General features: G+C 42.4%; 1 protein-coding gene across 3 annotated transcripts in view; it reads left to right on the top strand.

Moving 5' to 3' along the window:
• znf516 (zinc finger protein 516) overlaps positions 1–18,997 on the top strand; it is a 43,798-nt gene that overhangs the window by 1,494 nt on the left and 23,307 nt on the right. For 2 of the 3 annotated variants that reach the window (XM_084557558.1, XM_084557556.1), the window contains exons 1-2: positions 834–1,246; positions 10,161–10,246. The gene's annotated coding sequence lies outside the window, so the exon portion shown is untranslated. Of the gene's footprint in view, positions 1–833; positions 1,247–10,160; positions 10,247–18,997 lie in introns of those variants that run through there. The other variant, XM_084557557.1, reaches the window with a different exon arrangement.

Here is an 18,997-nt window from a genome sequence, read left to right as displayed (position 1 = left end):
GACAAGGGAATTTGTGCGCCCTCCGTGCACGCGCTGAGGTTTAGTGACACTGACTAATACCGCGGGGACAAACTTTCTGCTTCTCCTTTTTTTCGCCCTCGATCTTGCCCTCGCTGTTTCGCACACACACACACGTACACGCGCGCGCACACACACACACACGCTTCTTTCCATTCAGGATGCGTTCAGGTGCTCCCATAAGCTCCGCCGTTCCCATGCTATAGCAAATGTGGTCAGAAATAGCGTGGGGTTGGTGCTGTGACATGGGTGATGTTGGGAGGGAGGGAAGGGGGTTTACACGAGTTTTATTCATAGGCTACGTAGTGCACTTCATTTGTTTGTGCATGAATTATGGGAAATCTTATAGGTCTCAATCATTGTGGGGAAAAAAAGGACAACATTCGTGATTGTTAATACAACAAAAACACAAACAAGAAACTCTCTTCTGTTCCAAACGAAAAATTTCACGTGTAACATATATTTAGATGGAAACGTATTAAACATATTAGCAACAAGAGCAGGAATCTGCTTATTAAAAAAAAAAAAAAAGTTTCATTGCCGATTATAATCTTCAAATCTGAAAGTGTCAAATTCTCATGAAACTAAAAGCCAAATGCAACATGCCTTCTCATTTCGGAGACACTAGCAAATATTTGTCATTTTTTTACTAGAAAAAAAAAAATCCAAATCATCAACATACTTACTTGGCTATTAACGACACATTACAGCTTATCGCCTCTATGGCAATGCGCGGCTAATAACTCACATGACCTATATATGTACGCCTAAACTCCCCCTGTGAAATAATATATACGATGACTTGTGGCTCAATCTAAAATAAGCTTCACCTTATTACCCAAATTTACCACTCCGTATCCGTGAACCACGATATTTCCGACACCACCTGAAGGCAGCAGCAGTGAAACGACAAGACACGAGAAAGAGAGACATAGAAACAGCGAAGGGAGAGAGAGAGAGAGAGAGAGAGAGAGAGAGAGGAACCTGTACTGTTCTACAACACAGGGGGATAGGAATTCGCCAGAGACAACAATAATCATTCTACACTTATTTGAGCAAAGTTGATCCGCGGGTTGCTGTTGTCAGTCGCAGCACTGGAAGACACAGCGGACCTTCCTCTCTATCTCTAGCTGGATCTGGACTCTTTAACATTTGGCTGCTGGAGAGCTGCACCGGTCCCATTTTTTTTTCTTTTCTTAAAACGAGAGCTCAACTGTGTTTTTAACTGGTAAGGAAGTGGCCGTGTATAATTATTATTGTTTCTTATTTTGAGGGCGTGTTCGCCAAGTGCTGCTTTTTTTTTTTTTTTTTTTTGCTGCTGCTGTTGCTGCTGCTGCAATCTTTGGCTATTACAAGAGTCCTGAGTTTTAACCTAGTCATTTCCTTTAAGGGTGTAGAGTAGGGGACTGATTAAGAAACGGGCAGCAAAAAAAAAAAAAAAAAAAAGTATACAACGTGCGGGAGTGGAGATAAGGCTCATATTGAGGAATGCTTGATAAGAGAGTGGGACCTGGCGAAAGGGAGCAATCATGTGATACGAATCAAAGACGAAATGAAGTTCCTGAAGGAATTTCACAGCCATATATATCTATCTATTTATAACAATGTCATAAAGAATCATAAGACATTTATACACCAACTAACCCTCAGCACCGGTCCAAGAGTGTAGAATTGTAGCCATGGCATACAACAACAACAACAACAACAAAAATACACACACACAAAAGATGCCTAGTACTGCTATAAAATAAAAGAATATTGTAGCGAGAGCGATCCTCCTTCAGGGACAACCAGGAGCAGTTATCAGAAGAGATAGTTATGTAAACGCACGGAGAGCAGAGGCAGAGAGAGAGAGAGAGAGAGCGAGAGAGTGCGCGCATGTGTGTGCGTGCGCGCGTACGTGTGCCAAAGCGTGCTCACCTTCATTTTGTTTGTGGAATTGCACTGATAAAGAAAGAGAGAACAACAACAGAGACTAGGTTTTGTCTTTTCACACTTGACACTGAAGCTGTTATATCAAAAACTATATATATATATTAAGAAAAGTTCAATTGATAATGTGTGATATGGTATGTTTGCATGAAAAGACAAATTAGCAACTAGCTTAGCATTTTACCTCAGACAAGTTGGGTGCGAGAGCTTTAACTACTTTATTGTTTTGGTTTTCTGGTCTCTTTACTGCTCTGGTGAGTTGATTGAGAGGTTTTTTTTTTAAAAAAAATGTTGCAAAGAGTAAAGTCCTTAAATTGTTTAAGGATTGAATGTTGCTTCATATCTGACGTGTAATGTGTAAACCGACTATTGTTTGCTGTTACCCACAAAACCTGTTTTTTTTTTTTAAAGAACTTATGATGCCAGTAATACAACAGTTGATATTAGATCTCCCATATGTATGTATATGTTAACAAAGTTTGAACTGATAATGTTTAATATGGAAGTTTTGCCTGTGGTGACAAACCAAATGAAAATCAGCAACCAGCTTAACAGTTTACCCTCAGCTAAGTTGGGTGCGAGAACTTATTGTTTTGGTTTCCCGGTCTCTTCACTGTTCTAGCTGCGTCTCAAAGGTTATTTTTCCAGCTAAGGGCTGCGAATACAAAGTTAGCAACTGGCCGGTGTTTTTTCCGAATTGGTTGAGAGTAAAAACGGAGCAACAAGTCCTTACATTTTTTGTTTTAAGGTGGCACAAAACAATGCGGTCAGATTGAATGTTGCTTCATGTAATGTGTAAACAAACTATTGTTTGCTAACTGTTAGCCATAAAACCTAAACCTATTAAATGAAAAAAGGTTTAGGACTTGTATCTCTTGTGGAAAGTGTCTAGATATCTTATGAAAGATGGACAACAAAGACTAGGCGTTGTCTTATCTGGTGGAATTTTGGCTCCTAACAGTAGCATAAATAAGGGTGGATTTGTATTGGTAGAGTTTGCTCACACACTATTATATAATATTCACTTGCGCGTGGTAACTTGAGTAAGTGTGTAGTCATTTAGGTGTTGCCATTGAGGTTGCATTCGGTATTCATTTAGTGTATTCCAGCAATTATCTTTAAGAGACTAATGGTGTTCGTCGGGTGCAACTTTTTTCCGACTTGATGACTTCTTCTTCTTCTTCTTCTTCTTCTTTGAGATTGACTCTCCGTGGGGTGAGGTTTTTTTCTCTAGCTGTCGAAAGATACAGCATTTGCTTCTGTTTAAGGTCACGCACACTTACAGAAAGAGAAAGAAATAGAGAGCAGAGGGAGGGAGGGAGGGAGGGAAGGAGGAGGAGGGAGGAAGAGAGACAGAGTGTTGTTTTGCAGACAGGATTACATTGTCTCCCCTCACCCTCCATGTCAGATTTCAGACATTATGTTAAACATTTTTTCTTCACCCTGCAGCTCTCGCCCTGTAGTTATACTGGCGAATACAACACCCCACAGAGACGCGCAGCAACAATAAATGATCTAACTTCCCCAAATTGACTGTTAGATAATAAATGGCACTTTAGAGCACCACCTGTTCTGAAATGCATGAATAGTACCAGGAAAAGAAATTGAAGGTAGACACATTTAGGGAATAAGCACATGACTTGCTTTTAGAGCAGATTTCTACTGAAACTTGTTTGTTATGTTCTGGATGTCTGTTAAAGAGAAAGGAAAGTAACAAACATGAAACGCCACCTGAGTTATGTCATACATGTAAATAAATACTTAGGTCACTTGTTGAGGCGAAAGAGGAACATGATCTATGTTTAAATGTGACTTATCGTGGATCAGTTGACCCCGCAGTGAGTCACAGCGTCTGTCTGCACAGCGTTTGCAAAATGACTGAGTCTGTGGAGAAAAATGTGATTTTCAAAGTCACCAAACACACCCCTGGAGAACTCGCACGTGACACTTCAGTGACACTTTTACCATTGTTTGTTTTTTCGCACGCTGAATAACCGCTGCACACGTTCGGCTTCCATCAATAGGACTGTTTGTCTTCTCTACGTAGCTTGTGTGCTTACTACTTTTCCATCCCCTTGCTTACCATGATCAAACTTTCAAGTCCGCCGCGACTCTTTATCTCTTCCAAAGACTGGACTTTTTTTTTTTTTTTTGCAAAGTTCATACGCTCTCTAAAAGCCCCCTCCCCTCCTTTTCCTGTATCTGTAGGAGTAAAATTAGCAATTTCATTTTTTTTTTTTTTGTCTCGTCCCTGTACTATGTGGAAGTGTTTTATTGGTGTGGCGAGAAACAATGAGGACAAGGCAGGGCTTTGTGGTGGCAGAAATGCATTTTTAACCCATGTGAATGAATGGCGCCTCACATTCCACAGCAGCAGGCCCTTTGCTGAATGGCAGCACTAACTCGGCTGTTTTCATTACTCATTACTGCCTTGTGCCTTTTCACCACGGACATAGTCATTTACCTTCACCGTTTGAGAGGGAGGGGGTTCAAAACTATAAAGACCCTGTCATTATTATAGATCTTTTAAGGTGATGTCTCTGGATTTGAAGTGGGGCAAAGTTGTGTTTCTTTCTTTCTGTTTTTCTTTTAAACTAAGTGAAAGGATGGTCAGATTCTGTGACACACGACAGTTGCTATTAAAGCTGCTACTACTAAAAAAAAGTTAACAAAAAAGTGATGGACCCACAAAAAATTAGTACCCAACTTACAGCTTACTTTAGTTGGGGGAGGGGGGCGAGATCTTGAGTGACTTGTAGCGTATTGTTTTGTTTTTCTTGTCCAGTCTATACATTTTCAAAGGCAACTAGCTAACTAGCGTACACATTGCTGCACATAGCGGCCACAAAACCCAGGTATTTTCTATTTCTGAGTTGGCTGAGAGCAAAGACAGAACGAAAGAAAATATGTAAATGTTAGCATTAGATTTACGGGGTGACAAGAAACAAAGGCGGGCTGCTACTGCTGGATGTGTAATGTGTCAACAGACTATTGTTCGCTAACTAAAAAACCCTAAAACCAATAAAGTTGGTAAGTTAGCTTATGCCGTCGGTCGGCCAAAGTCGTCAAAATCAGCTTTCTTCTTAATTCCTGTTTAGTGTCTAGATCTTTTAAGAAAGATTAAAAAAACAAGTTCATTTTCATGTAACAATGACAAGCACTAGCATGGATCCAGGTCTCTGTGGGTGGTATCCCTCCCTACACCTTGAATTCACTCAGAGAGCTTCCAGAGCAAGTTAATTGGGTACGCATAGTTAGGTCGTAAATTAAATTCATTCAGTCCCTTCTTTGACTGTAATTACTACCCGGCTTTGACTGTTCTTTCTCATCTCTGTCCCAACCGCTCATGTTAATGTAGCATGGCTTATAACTGCAAAGGATATAAAAAGTTAAGACATCAAATCACAAGACAGACGTGTTTCCCTAGCAAAGTTTACTGAAGTGCGCGCGCCCACTCCTATTTGTTCTTCCCTCAAACCCGTCTTGTTGCGCTTTAGATTGCATCGATCCGTTCTGCGCGAACGCAAACATGCATGTGCCTTCGCCTTTTAGTGAGAGTCAACAAGTGCAAAAATATTTTAACCATTGCTAAATGTTATTGTTGTTAGCGTCTATTGGAGAAAAAAAAAGAAAACAAGAAGAAGAAATAACTAAAACTAGGAGTGAATCTCTCTCGTGCTGGTGGTCCAGACAGTCACATCATTTTTACATGGGGTCTATTCTGGCATTGCTTCCCTGCCTCATGGTGGGGGTTTCCACTCTGAAAGGGCAATCTCTCTGTGTTAGCCTAGAAACACCAAGCTCCTGGATTAAATTATAAATGAGCCCTCCATGGGAAACGTATTGCTTACTGCCTGGGATAATCAGAAGGAAATTTACATTCGCTATCTCCCTGCACACTTCACGTGGACGTTTAAGCCAAGCCCGCCGCTCTTATTCAGTTATTCTTAGATGCCCGTTTTCTTGAAAAGTTTGGTAACAGGTGGGTAGATAATCCGTTTATTTGGGTCACACCTGCACCCTCCTCACTCGCACGGATCAATATAGTCTCTGCCAATCCAAGCAGCGCTGTCCAGGTACTAAACCGTGGAGCCCGATAGTCTAAATTAGACCCAAAGAAAATGATGTAGTAATCAGGGGATTAAGACAGGAGAGGGGCTAGAGGGGTTAGAGTCGGTGGGGGGGGGGGATAGGGGAGGGCGCTGACCAGGGGGATTTAGGCACCGGGCCATTTTAGCCTTTCACACATTGTAATAACTTTGGGGGAGAAGAATGGAATAGTGGTCTTGCATAATGTTGCGTATCCTTATTTTGTTTTTTCCCCCCATAAAATCTGAAGATACATGACATCTGTTGGGAAATTGTGATCTTCAAACCGAGAATTTTTTAAAGTTCATTGTTACTTTGGTGGAAATTCCCTCTGAAAGAGCATGCACGATGATACTAAGAACTCCCCACTGTAAGATATTTTACATGGATTCTGGAAAAACTACTTTGACAAAAGACTAACTGTTGTGTGTGCACAGTTATATATAACTATACATACACCAAGCCTGGCACAACAGTATGACCACCTTGCAGGTCTCCCTTGTGCCTCCAAACAGTTGTGACTCATCAGAGAATGGACATGGTCCTTCTGAGGGTGTCCTGTGGTGTCTGGCAACAGGATGTTGTTAGTGGGGGCCTTTGGATCCTATGGGTTGAGGGGAGGGGCCTCTGTGGATCATCCCACAGATACTTGATCAGTTTGGGATCTAGTGAATTTGGAGGCCAGGTCAATACCTTGTGCTGTTCTTCATGTTTTTTTTTTAGTTGTTCCTAAAGTGTTTTTGTGTGTGTGTCTGTGTCTGGCTGCATCCTGCTGGGGACGGCTGCTGCCACGTCTGCTCTAGGTGGGTGGTACATGTCCAAGTAACATCCACACGAATGCCAGGTCCAAAAGTTTCCCAGCAGAACATGGTCACAATGTTATTAACTTCTCCTGTCAGTGGTTTTAATGTTGTGGCTGATCGGTGTGTGTATTTATATATATATACCTGCTACAGCTCAGTTTAGTCATACTCCCTCCTTGTTTGAGCCATCTTTATCAGAGCGTTGACAGAGAACAGGTCCGCTCATTACAGCAGCCGCAGCTGAGTGTGAGAAACAACCGACACTAATTAGCTGCAGCTAAGTCCTGCGTTCTTTCAGCGCGCGTTACAACAGCCGCACTATTAGTGCCGCCATGTGTACACATCCGCCGAGAGCTTAAGGCATGGGATTATTTGAAATTGGAGCAACATTAGAATGAAATCGGCGTAAATAAAGCTTTAGCCGACACGAAAACTGAGGGTGCACCTGCTTTTCAAAGACAGCGATCAACACATGACCCGACATGTTCATAGGAAACATTTCCAGTCATTGTGAGATTGCTCAGAGACATGGGGACATTTCCTAAATATTTTCGCGGTGAAGGAATCCAATTGGTGTTAGTGGTAGTTGTGGTGTAAGTAGTTTAACAAGAAGTTACACCTCTTATTGGAATTTCCTTTTACTGTGAGTGTGAATGTATGTATGGTACCTCTGAATCTTTCTTTTTATGTGTAAGCCTTATTGAAATAGCAGTGTGAAGTCATTATAAACGATTAAATAGGAAATCAGTGGCAGTGTGTATGAAATTTTGTCCCATCTTTTGACATGTCTTTATGTGTCTGCAATATTTGAACATGTTACTAGTTGCAGTAGTAAATGATAATTAAATCAGAGGTGCACCACACAGATTGGCAGATAATCTGATAACCAGGGTTTGGATATCGACTCCATTTATCAGTGCCACCCAGATCCCCTCATTTGAAGTGAGCAGCATGAGTTTTGCCTAAAAGTTCAAACGGAAGCCCGTTTACATCATTACAAGCCGCATTATCCATCACCATCGCTCTTGTGATTTTCCGGCTCGCGCGTTATTGATGATCTGGTAAAATAATAAACCTCGAGCACACGTGTCACCGAGCTGAACGCGCCCCCCCCCCCCCGGATTCATTAGCGGCGCTTATCAGTTCTGAGCCGACATAGTGATCATAGTTAATAGATTTCGGGGCCTGCGTCTGCGAGCCCGACGCTTGGCATTGTTGCTGTGATTGCTGCGGGATTAAAGAAGAGAAATAAGCTTAGCTGGGAGAAATAGCCCAGTGAACCACGTGGCTGTGATCAGGGATTGAGAGACAGAGAGAGAGAGAGAGAAGGGGAGAGCTGCCTGCCGCGGGAAGGAACAGCACTCTTTGTCCAGCCCAGATGTCACTGTAGTAGACTACCATTATTGATCCACTGCTTCACGCACACACCCTGCACTCACCACACTCACATGCACCCGTGCTTTTATTTGATATCATTCAAATAAGAGTTCAAAAGGGATATCGCTAATTTTTGCCATATGAGCACATTTTACTGTCCATTTATACTTTTTCAAAATGAATTTCTCAGTGCAAATCATTCTCTTAACCACGATGACCGACGGGCAATGACCGACGAGTCGAGCACGTCCGATCCAGTTAGTGCATTTTGACATATCCTGCACAATACCTCACATGTTGTAGATCAATTGATACCCCGGCTTTTCTTGCCTCAGCATTCTTTCTGCCTCGTCTATGGCGGAGCCTTCTCTCAAACGTAATAGACAAAGATATGAGGCAGACACTTGAAATGTAGGTGTGTGTCTGTGTGTGAGTGTGTGTGTGTGTGTGTTCTGCACGACCCGGTAGGGAGGGGACATGGCACCCAAACTTAATCCAAACTCACAGCAGCCCAGAGGGCATTAAGGGTGGGTGGGGGTTGGGTGAACTGTTTCCTAAGCAGAGAGGCTCCTTTTTTTTTTCGCCATTCTGTTCCAGTTAATAAACACACACTAAGTGGGGACAGAGAATTTATTTAAAGGTCTTAATGTATATGTTTATATAAAAAATAAAGAATAAATAAATGAAGAGCAGTGCAGGAAACTGTGCGACTGTGAGTGAAAAAAAGAAATAAATCAAAAAAACGTTAGCATGGATTGATATCCACTATGGCAGTGGAGAATAAGAAGATACATGTCATTTACAGGAACTTGAAAACCTTGTAAATAGATCTGATTGTGATTTCGGGGAAGTTGGGAGAGGAATTATGACACCAACGAATATTAAGCACTTCAGCTGAAAACTAAACAAAAACATAAAACAGGAAGTTACGGATTGCCGCTGTAAAAGTACGTCGTGGTAAAAGCAATAGTAGTAAATGTTAGTTTCACTTATATGCAAATATGTACCCGCATGTGTCACATACTCCACATGCACACAAACACACACACAATGTTTCCTATTCTTCCAAATTCAAATACAAACTTCCCATCTCAACTGCCCCTTATTTACTGGATTGTTAGCTTCGCCCATTAGTCCCTAAAAGTCTTCTCTCTACTTTTGGTACAGATCCTGAGAGAACTGGAGAGAGTGGATGTAGTTAGTTCAAACTGAAGGCCTGTGATGTTGCATGTCTGACTAACTTAGGGAAACAAGCTGGAAATGTCTCCGGGCTACTGCAGCTAATCATTCAGCCCACAGAGGAACTGATCGTTAGCCACTGATGTCAGCCTAACCTTGCCGCGATGCGTTTCACTCAGTTTTCTGTGTGTGTGTGTGTGTGTGTGTGTGGGTGTGTGTGTGTGTGTTGGTGGGGGTACAAAAAGATGGAAATTTGGACTTTCGTAAAATGTTTACCGATCATTATAGAGTAGAAGTCCAAGATTCATGTTCTCAATTATGGGAATAGGACTCGGAAACGCCACAATTAGCATAACAAATTCCCACAGTACTGTATTGCTTTTTAAATGAGCGGCTCGGTTATTGACTTGTTGTGACCTTTTTTGCTGTGGGAAAGTGGGAAAAGGAAAGAAATGTCTCCGTGGTGGGGCAGATCCACTCGCATGGAAACGCAGAGGGCGGCTCGACTTCTCCCGTACTCCCTGAAACTGTTGGCCGCCTCAAAACGAGTCCCAACTATGAATAATAGTCGCAAAGAAAGTGGACACGTTCGTGCATCGCAAGACGTCGCTTTTATTACAACAAACAGAAAAGGAGCTAGAAAATCCAAACTGGGCCAGCGTTTAATCTGAGACCCTTGTGAATTAAGACAGAGTGAACTTTAAGCCTTCTTAGAGAACCATCGCTGTCAGTCTTACTCTTTATGTTTTCTTATGCTTGCAGTGAAGGGAATGAAGAGACGCTGAGGATGTGGTAACAGGAGGTGCTCCGGCAGGGTCAAGCAGGCTTTAGGGTCACTGAGGACAAAGGTGAGGAGGAGGAGGAGGAGGAGGAGAAGGGGCGCCTGGGGGCTAATTTCAACTGAAATCAACATGTGGATCAGACATATAGTATGAGCATGCCTGTCAGATGAATGTCCACATGCATCCATTATCTATTTCAGTGGGTTCTTTTCAGCAAGGGAGGGAAAAGGAAGCAGGAAAGTTCTTATCTTTGCATCTGCATGTCATAGCGCCAGAGGGTCATACTGTAGTCGGCAGAAAAAAATAGTACAAATGCTAAAGTGTTGTTATGAGTGTGAGTGATATACTGTACATGACGTTACACTCTGTGAGCAAGAGCTTTAGCCCCAGATTGTTATTTTAGTCATTCAGTGAGTGTCTTTCTATTCCACAAGATTCATGCATTACATAATGTTAAAGTGAAAGTGCAGTAATCTTACAAAACTCAAAGTCTGTGTACATGTTTTGGGGAGTGTGTGTGTGTGTGTGCGGGGGAGGGGGAGGGGTGCTGTCTGGTAAATGTCCTCAAGGACTGAGGAAGGAGTCAGCATCTGTTAGGACTGAGGAATACACGTTTGACAGTGAAAGTCTGCCACTCTGGGAGGGTGCCCGTCGGAAAGATGTGCGGCGTTAGACCTCTGCGCGCTGCTCCTCGTCTCTGCTCGCGGCCAGCGGCTCAAGGCTACTACATTAGCCGCTACCAGAATCCCCGACCCGAGTCTCGGTCTGAAGTGTTGGCGGCAAAACGGCGGCATTGTGAGGTGTGATGGTGTCAGAATTTGACAAAGAGGAAGTATGTGTAGAGGAAAAGACACTGGTTGTGGTTGCCATAGTTGAAAAGCCGACAAAAGTAACTGCATTCAGTGTATTTTCCTGCATACTTTATCTTGACCATGAAGTCAAGGAAAGATGTGAAGGAGAAACCATAAGGACTCAGGAAACAGCCATGGGGTTAACAGCATCTTACTGACGAGGCTACATAATTATGTGATGGAAGATGTTGTCGACAAGGGTCTACAAAATTCCACTACTAAAAGCATTTCTAAGATACTTTGGTTTGTTTTGTTTTTTATGGGCCATATAAACGAGGACAAGCTATATACTACAATATGTTATAACGCTGCCTTTGATAAGACAAGGGTTTCTGCATCTGCATCTGCATCTGCAAGAGTAATGTTTTTCCTAAAGTCTGGCAATGCAACAAAGCTCAAAATAAGTATGAATCAACGTATACAGCCTGATCCCAACTTCATAAGATGTTACAACAGCGGAGCTCACGGCTCATATTTGAAACTAAGCCCTTAAATGGAAAATGCAACAATTGCATAATGACCTGCATCCTTTTTTGGTTGTGTTCGCTGGACGATGTGCCGCCATGAATGCCGCCGCTGCTGCTGCAAGGAATTGTGGCTCGGTATTATCGCCGTAAATGACGGTGCGGTGTATTTTACGGTAAAAGAGATAAGAAAGGAAGCATTAAGTTCGAGAATTTAGCCTCCTCTTATCACGGCTGCCGCTTACGTCCTTTAATTTCTCTCACTTAGGAACCTTCCATTGGAGAAAGGTCTCAGTTAACTAGATTGGTTATGGAGGGCAGTCTAAACCTTGAGGTGTTGTCAAGTTATATGCAGTGTATACCCCTTGTTAAGAGCAGAAAAAAAAAAAAAGATTTTTACCTCATCTGGGTTCATGCTCCCACATTGTGCTTCCTGGGCTGCTGTCTGCTGCTTACCTCAGTTCCCAGTTGCCTGTCTGTCAGTCTGTTGCTCGAGGGCTTTGCAGTCAACTACACAGGGAAGAAGAGACCAAAGCCGAGGAGGTTTTAAGCACCCCCCCCGCCCTTCCCCACCACCACCACCAGCACCACAACACACACACACACAACCTTACTGCTCCAATATCCACCACCACAAGTAGCAGGAGCACACTCTTGATGTTTTGTAAAGAATCCCTCCTGTACACTAATACCTTCCCTTCAGCTATCCCCCTGGTCTCTGTACCTTGCTCCCGCATTGTATCCAGATGTGAGGAGGATAGTCGAGGGGGAGGAAGGTGGGGGTACTGGTACTGCCCCCCTTCCCCGCTCCGCTCCAGGCCCCAAACATCCCAAAACCACAGCTTTCCCACTATTAGAAATTCCCTATAAACGAGTGAGACGCGCAGTAAATAATCCAACTTTAATCTTTATCTGAACACTTTCATGTCAATATTCTTTTATGTTTTTTTAACTGTACATGCGGAAACAAACATCTGTCACTATGCAGTCACTGCTCCTACGCTTTTTTTCCCCTCCTGCTACTAAAACCATAGAGATATAAATCTGTTACTTTTCAGCACGGCTGGCTGTGATCATCTAATCCCTGGCTGCAGAACTCTATTTAAAGAGCGTAGCCGCTAATCCCATCAGATTATACCTGACCAACTCCGCAAAATCACCCAATTAATAGTCTTAAGGATGGTCACAAAAAGCCTGTCTTCCCTGAAAAACAAACCCCAATGAATCCCGTAGAAAATTTTAACTCGTTTACAGAGTCCTAATCTCATACTTAATCTCAAACAGAGAAGCAAGCAGGACTCACAGTCAGGACTAGAATAAAAGATGGCAATGGGACAAGACAATATATTTGCATTTTGTGCCAGTAAACGTGTTGCTTTGCACTAAATCGTATTAAGACTGTCTGAGATGTGAATTACATCCACGAAGTGCAGAGGCAACGCTTGTACCATTTCCTAATGCGATCATTTAAGGTTGTAGATGGCTGCTGTGCATATTTTGGCATGACTCCTTACAAATGCATATTGATTTTCACGGCCCGGGTCTGAATCCCAGAAGCAGTTGGTGTGCTTAGATTTAAGTACCTGGGCAGCAGGCTCTGCAGGCATCATTGTCCCAGATAGATCTGAGGTGGATGTTTGCACGGCACACTTGCATGTATTAGGATTTTTTTTCGGGAAGGCTGTCACCACCAGTGCTTTAATTTAAGCAGCAAACCACCTCGGGCAGGTTTGCTGCGTTTTTTAAAAACCGGCAATTTGTTAGATTTTCTAAACTTGAGAGAAAAGATGTGCAAAAAAAAAACGGCTTTTGTTTAAACAGCTGTTGCTAGAAAACATGTGGAACCAATGCGATCCGTTCAGTGTGTTTTGTATTACTTTATTTTGCAATAAATATAAATCAGTTAAGCTGCATCAGATAAATAATGTCAGATGGCATAAGAGTGAGTGATCTCCAGTAAATCAACATTATCATCCTGTTGTAACACATCAGTCTCTTGTGTATACAGCACAACACAAGCTCCGCTCATAATTGCTGCTGTTTATGTGGTATTTACAGTGGAATTTACAACACTGTCAAACATATTTCATACTGTTTTATATTGTTGTGTCAATACCGACTGCCACAATATTTCCTTTCTTTCCTTTCCGTGTTTTTCCTCAGTTCATACCCCGTTAGATTGGCTCGTCTTTCATGCGTGCCACTCGCCTTTATTCGTGTGCGAGTGTCTCATTAGAAGTGAGTCGTCTCCATTTTTAGCAAGCCACCCCGCAGTCCCTTGGCCGCTCGCTACGGCGTGTTGTGTAAAGCTGTCCACTGGTGCGATGTGGAGAGAATGACAGTGCGTAATCCTCAATGTCCTCCGCTCATTTCTTGTGTAACAGGGAGGTTGGTTTTTTTAGCGGCGGCAGGACTGGCTGTTTGCCTGGCTTAGTTAGTGGCTGTTTTCGCTGCCCGGCTGATGCAGGTACCCCCCCCCCTTCACCCGTCCTCCCTCCCCCCTCCCACCCCCCGCTGGGAGCCGCCGGCCTCTCCGGGGAAAGCTGCGCAAACACGACTGGTTGATGCAACATTTGCCTACTTCTGTATATTACCCTCAGCGGCCTTTCCGAATCAGGAGCGCAACATATTAGTGAAGTGTGGAGTCAGGCGACCACAATAGAGAAAACGGAATATCTCATAGGATCAACAATTTGGGTTTTTCCTCAAACTTTTGCTTGTTCAGTATATATTTTTATATATAAATGAAGGTATACAGCCATTGTATACAAAACTGCATTCAAATTCTAACCAGAGATATTGAGCCAAGGTCAAGCTACGAAAAACAACATTTTACACTCCTGTTTCACTTGCTCATTTCTCTCAGTCCCAGAATAATCACAAGTGATTGATTATTAGTGCCTTCTTGCAAGCATAACATTATTTATTTTAAGTCATACCTGTGTTTGTCAGCGGAGAGACACGAGCCTGGAGGCAGCGGCAAAGTGTGTTACATCTGTGAAAGTTATTTCAAGGACGGTGCGTGGCATCCCCCAGCTGAATGATGAGCTGTTCGGCTTCACAAAATCTGTATTGATGGACAAAGTACACGGGCCACGATGGCACAGTGAGCGCACTGTAAGAGCCAAAGGAGAAACAGCACCGAGCGACACTATTGCTCCACGAGGACATAAATGGGCACAGTGCTGCTTTGAGCCAACTGCTAACACGAGGCCCGTTAGCATATTTACAGCTAATATAATGAGATGACGACTTATTTAGCAGCAGGATTTTAGCGTGCAAGCATTTGCCAGTTAGCAGTGGACCAGGACGAATTGTACTAAGTGCACTAAATGCCGCGGACATTCAGTCAGAGGTTGTTTTGCGCAGAGCCAGAATAGTTAAAGTTAATGGGGAGTTAAGGGAGTTTTGTAGACTGCAAAAATATCTTAATAGCTTGTAAAGAAGCAATCAAATTACAGAGCACTGAGCTAATGTAGCACTCTTCTTTGAATCTGTGTACATTTTAAGAGTAAGCAAAACTGAAAAGGTGTTAACCAGCGTAGAGATTATCTACTTCCTGCTGGCATTAGTCCTTCAAATTAATCTTCACCCGATCTCCATGAAATGATAAAATGCACGCTAGAGAGACTTATTTCCTATAAATAACTGTGCAACTTCATAGAAGTCTGAAAACCTAGTGTATCCTATCCAAACTATCCTACAGTTTTCCTTCATTTATAATGATGACACGGTTTCCTCTTGACAGCAATTTGTTACCATTAACTTCTCACTGACATTAAGCAGCCTATTACCAGACAGGTTGTCTGGCACCCTGACATTCATGGCGGTATAGGTGCTGCTGCATATTTCCAGGTGTTGATCTGGTAAACCCGCTACTGTCTGAACACAGTAACTGGTGCAGATCAGGTTGTGCTGCTGCGTTTCAGTGTAAACAGACGGGGCTGAGGAATGCCGCTTGTTTACCGACAGGATGCTGTGATCTGGTTTTTTCTTAAGCCCACCTGCACCGGGATGGAAAAAGAACCGAAGGAGCGGCAGATGCATTTTACTTTTGTCGTTCTTTATCGCATTTACATTCTTGTGCCTCGGACGTAATTCGCTGTAACTAATTTTTTCCTATTTTGAACTCTGCGTGTTTCATCTATGTAGGTGGCGTTTAGCTTCGTTCTTCGTCATGTGTTGTGAGAAGACCTGTCACACCTCAGCTTGTGTCATTTCTAGCTGCTTTCCTGCGATAAGCTTTTCCTATCGAACCTCTGGAGACAGATGTTTTCCAGCTTTACAGACGCGGTTGAAACTAGGATGATTTTTTTTTTTTTTCACGGTTTAATCACAGAGATCATCTCTCGGGAGAAACTAAAACATCGTCAGAACAGAGGAAAAAGTAACTCAGATTTTCTCACCATCTTCGACACACGGCCGCCCGTTGTTTCACATGCACACCTACATGAAACCTGACAAGAACACAAGCGCAAGCATACTGCATTCACGGACGCATTTGCACTTTACTTTTTCGGGTGTGGGGGGGTTGGAGGGTGTGAGAGTGTCACTATACTAGCAGATTGCTCATGTGGGGCTACGGGATAAATGTTGAGAGAATTATTCCTTGCCAGTTTCCTGTGTTGTGGTTATACTGCGACGACTATCTGTTGTAACGAGCTGTGAAGTCTTGTATTGAGTGGTTCAGTCATGATTGCTTAATATAATATTTGGAGGAAAACAACACATAGATTTATTTTCATCTTCTCCTCAGACAGAGCTGATCAATAGTCCAAATTCCTTTAAAAAAAAAAAAAAGTACTCCTGCATGATTTTTGGAGCGTGCCGGCCTCTCCCTCTTTTTCTTGTTCTCTGTCTGCCTCGATCTCCGGCATCACCCTTTCTCTCTCCCTCTCAGTCAGCTCTTATTATCCCAATCCATCTCCTGCTGTGACTTTACATCACTATTTACCACTTATCTTCCCTCTGCTGCCCTCCCTCTCATTATTTGCGCTGCCTTTTCTACTCTCCTTGACATGCATCTCTCTCCCTCCCTCTCCTGATGCTGCCTTGTTTTCCTCAGTATTGGTTTAGGGTTTTTTTCCACTGGGCGGGTTAACAAGCCGGCATGATTTCATCAATGTGAATCAGTCAGCCTGATAAGACGTGACCCAGATGGGATCTCCATCTCTCTTTATACAGCCATCCATCACGATCACCTAGCCACATAAGCTCCCTCTCTCTCTCTCTCTCACCGTAATGCCTGTCAGCCGGCGTATGAAAGAAATGTGTCCTTCAGTTTACCCTCCAGAAAAACTCTTTGTCCCATATAAAACCCTAACAATGTTTGTTATTCTCATCTAGCAGCTCCAGTTCCTGTGTGGTGCCTCTTTTTCTTTCCTTTTTATTATTATTTTTGGCTATGAAGTCCTGGGCAGATGTTGCAGCACACACTAACTTTCACACACACACACACACACACACACAAACAGAACACTCCTATAATATTCCTTTAGGGACGTTCGATGGTCAATAATGAGTTTGGGGTGACCTTAGTGAACTTTGTGGTATTTTGTGTTTCCAGTGGTATCACTTTCATATTCCCACTATGAAAATCCCACCGGGACTAAAAGAATGTTTTATCGGCACACCATTAGAGCACATTGGACTTTTAAAAAAAAACATTAAAAAAAGTTTTTGTTATGCTTTCCTATCTTGCCAAGAACTGGACACCAACAACCTAGCTTCGCACAGATGATTAATCTAAACAGGAAACACCCCAAAGGTACCCACATTCACTTGTCACACGTACGGTCATTTATTAATATCTAAATATCTTATATATTGCTTCAAGTAATGGTGATAATACCTGATAAATGTTAAAATATTAGGTTGAGTTTGCTACCTTTGGACAAAAACTGGCTGGCTTCCTGTTTTTTGTCTTAATGGAAGAAAGTGAACATCAGGAAGTAGCGTTTCTATAAATACAGCCATGTGTATGTATGTATGCAAACTGTAAGCTAGCAAGCGATGTCTGCAGTGACTGCTTTCAAGATTCACCAGCAGAAAGAAGTTCTGAAGTTCTTGTTTTTATATGCATTTGGTCTGATGCAATCTATATAGATATATATATATCTATATAGATTATAGATTATATCCAAAGACATGCTCATTAGGTTAATTGGTGATTCTAAATTGGCCGTAGGTGTGTATGTGAGTGTGAATGGTTGTCTGTCTCTTTGTGTTAGCCCTGCGATGGACTGGCGACCTGTCCAGGCTGTACCCCCCCACGGCCCTCAAGAGGATGGAAAATGAATGAATGAATGAATTAATACTACAAAAATGTATTAATATTTGGATATTGGTTTTCACCGTGTTAAAATGCCCAACTTTGCAGCCTCCTGTAACCGCGTCTCTTAAGCTAAGCTAATTTCTTAGCTAAGCTAATTTCGGTGACGGCCAGAGTCACCACACTGAGCTTCAAAACTGCTAGGTAGTTTAGTTTAGTACACTTATGGGATCATCTTTATATGCAGTTATATAAAGATGGATATATATATATATATATATATAGATGGAGAGAGAGAGAGAGATAATATTTCTAGATTCAATAATTGAGACTGTAAGTCAGCAGTTTGTCAGGGTTTCAGATAGCTGTAACTACAGAGAATTTGTTGTGCCCAAAAAGAAACTAAATCTAGCGGGTACACCATTTTTGTTCTTCCACAAAAAACAATGGTTTTATACACAGTTCACACCTACTGTACACAACAAAAATGGATGAAATTGGATTTTTCCCACAAGTTACTTTGTTAGGAATTGAATTTCTTTATAATGCGTACGTCTTTTTCTTTTGGTGTTTTTTTTTTTTTTTTTTTTGGTGTGTGTGTTTGTGTTTGTACTTCAAATCTGTTTGTGAACCCCTTGCAACAACAGCTGCCTATTTGAGCCCACACACTCCTTCTGTAGTACAGCCATCAGGAGATCTCTGTGGAAACCCTCCCATCCTGGCTGCCAGTGCGTGTTTGTGTGTGCGTGCGTTACAGGCAGTAAGAAAGACTCAAAAGCAGATCTGTTGCCCTGCTGTGTTCCCATATCTGCTCTTGACAACTCTTACAGGATGTGTTCTTCAGATTTTGCCTTGAGGTGAAGGCAGGTTTGAAAACAAGGCGAAGAGCAAGTAACAAAACCGCATAACCAAGGGTGTGAGTGGGCATAAGAAAGTACAGGCATATTGTGTTCATGCACAGCTGCGAGAGAGCCAGTGCATAGACGCTCCTGCATTGACTGTTGTAACTCAAAGCATGCATTGATAGTCAGATTAGCTAAAAAGAAATGAGATGGCAGTGAGCAAAATCCATCAGTAGAACACTTAGTTAAGTTTATGCTAAAAGACTTTAAATACTTTGTTGAATATTTGAGATAATGCTGGTGGAACCACCTGGGTGAGCTTAATTCCAGCTCTTAAAATGCTATAAAGGTGATTTTGCCGTCAGCATTTTTTTTACAGTGACTGAAAG

This window comes from Chelon labrosus (genome assembly GCF_963514085.1).
Source record: "Chelon labrosus genome assembly, chromosome: 12".
In the NCBI taxonomy this organism is placed as follows: domain Eukaryota; kingdom Metazoa; phylum Chordata; class Actinopteri; order Mugiliformes; family Mugilidae; genus Chelon; species Chelon labrosus.
This window is presented reverse-complemented; position numbering and strand designations above follow the sequence as displayed.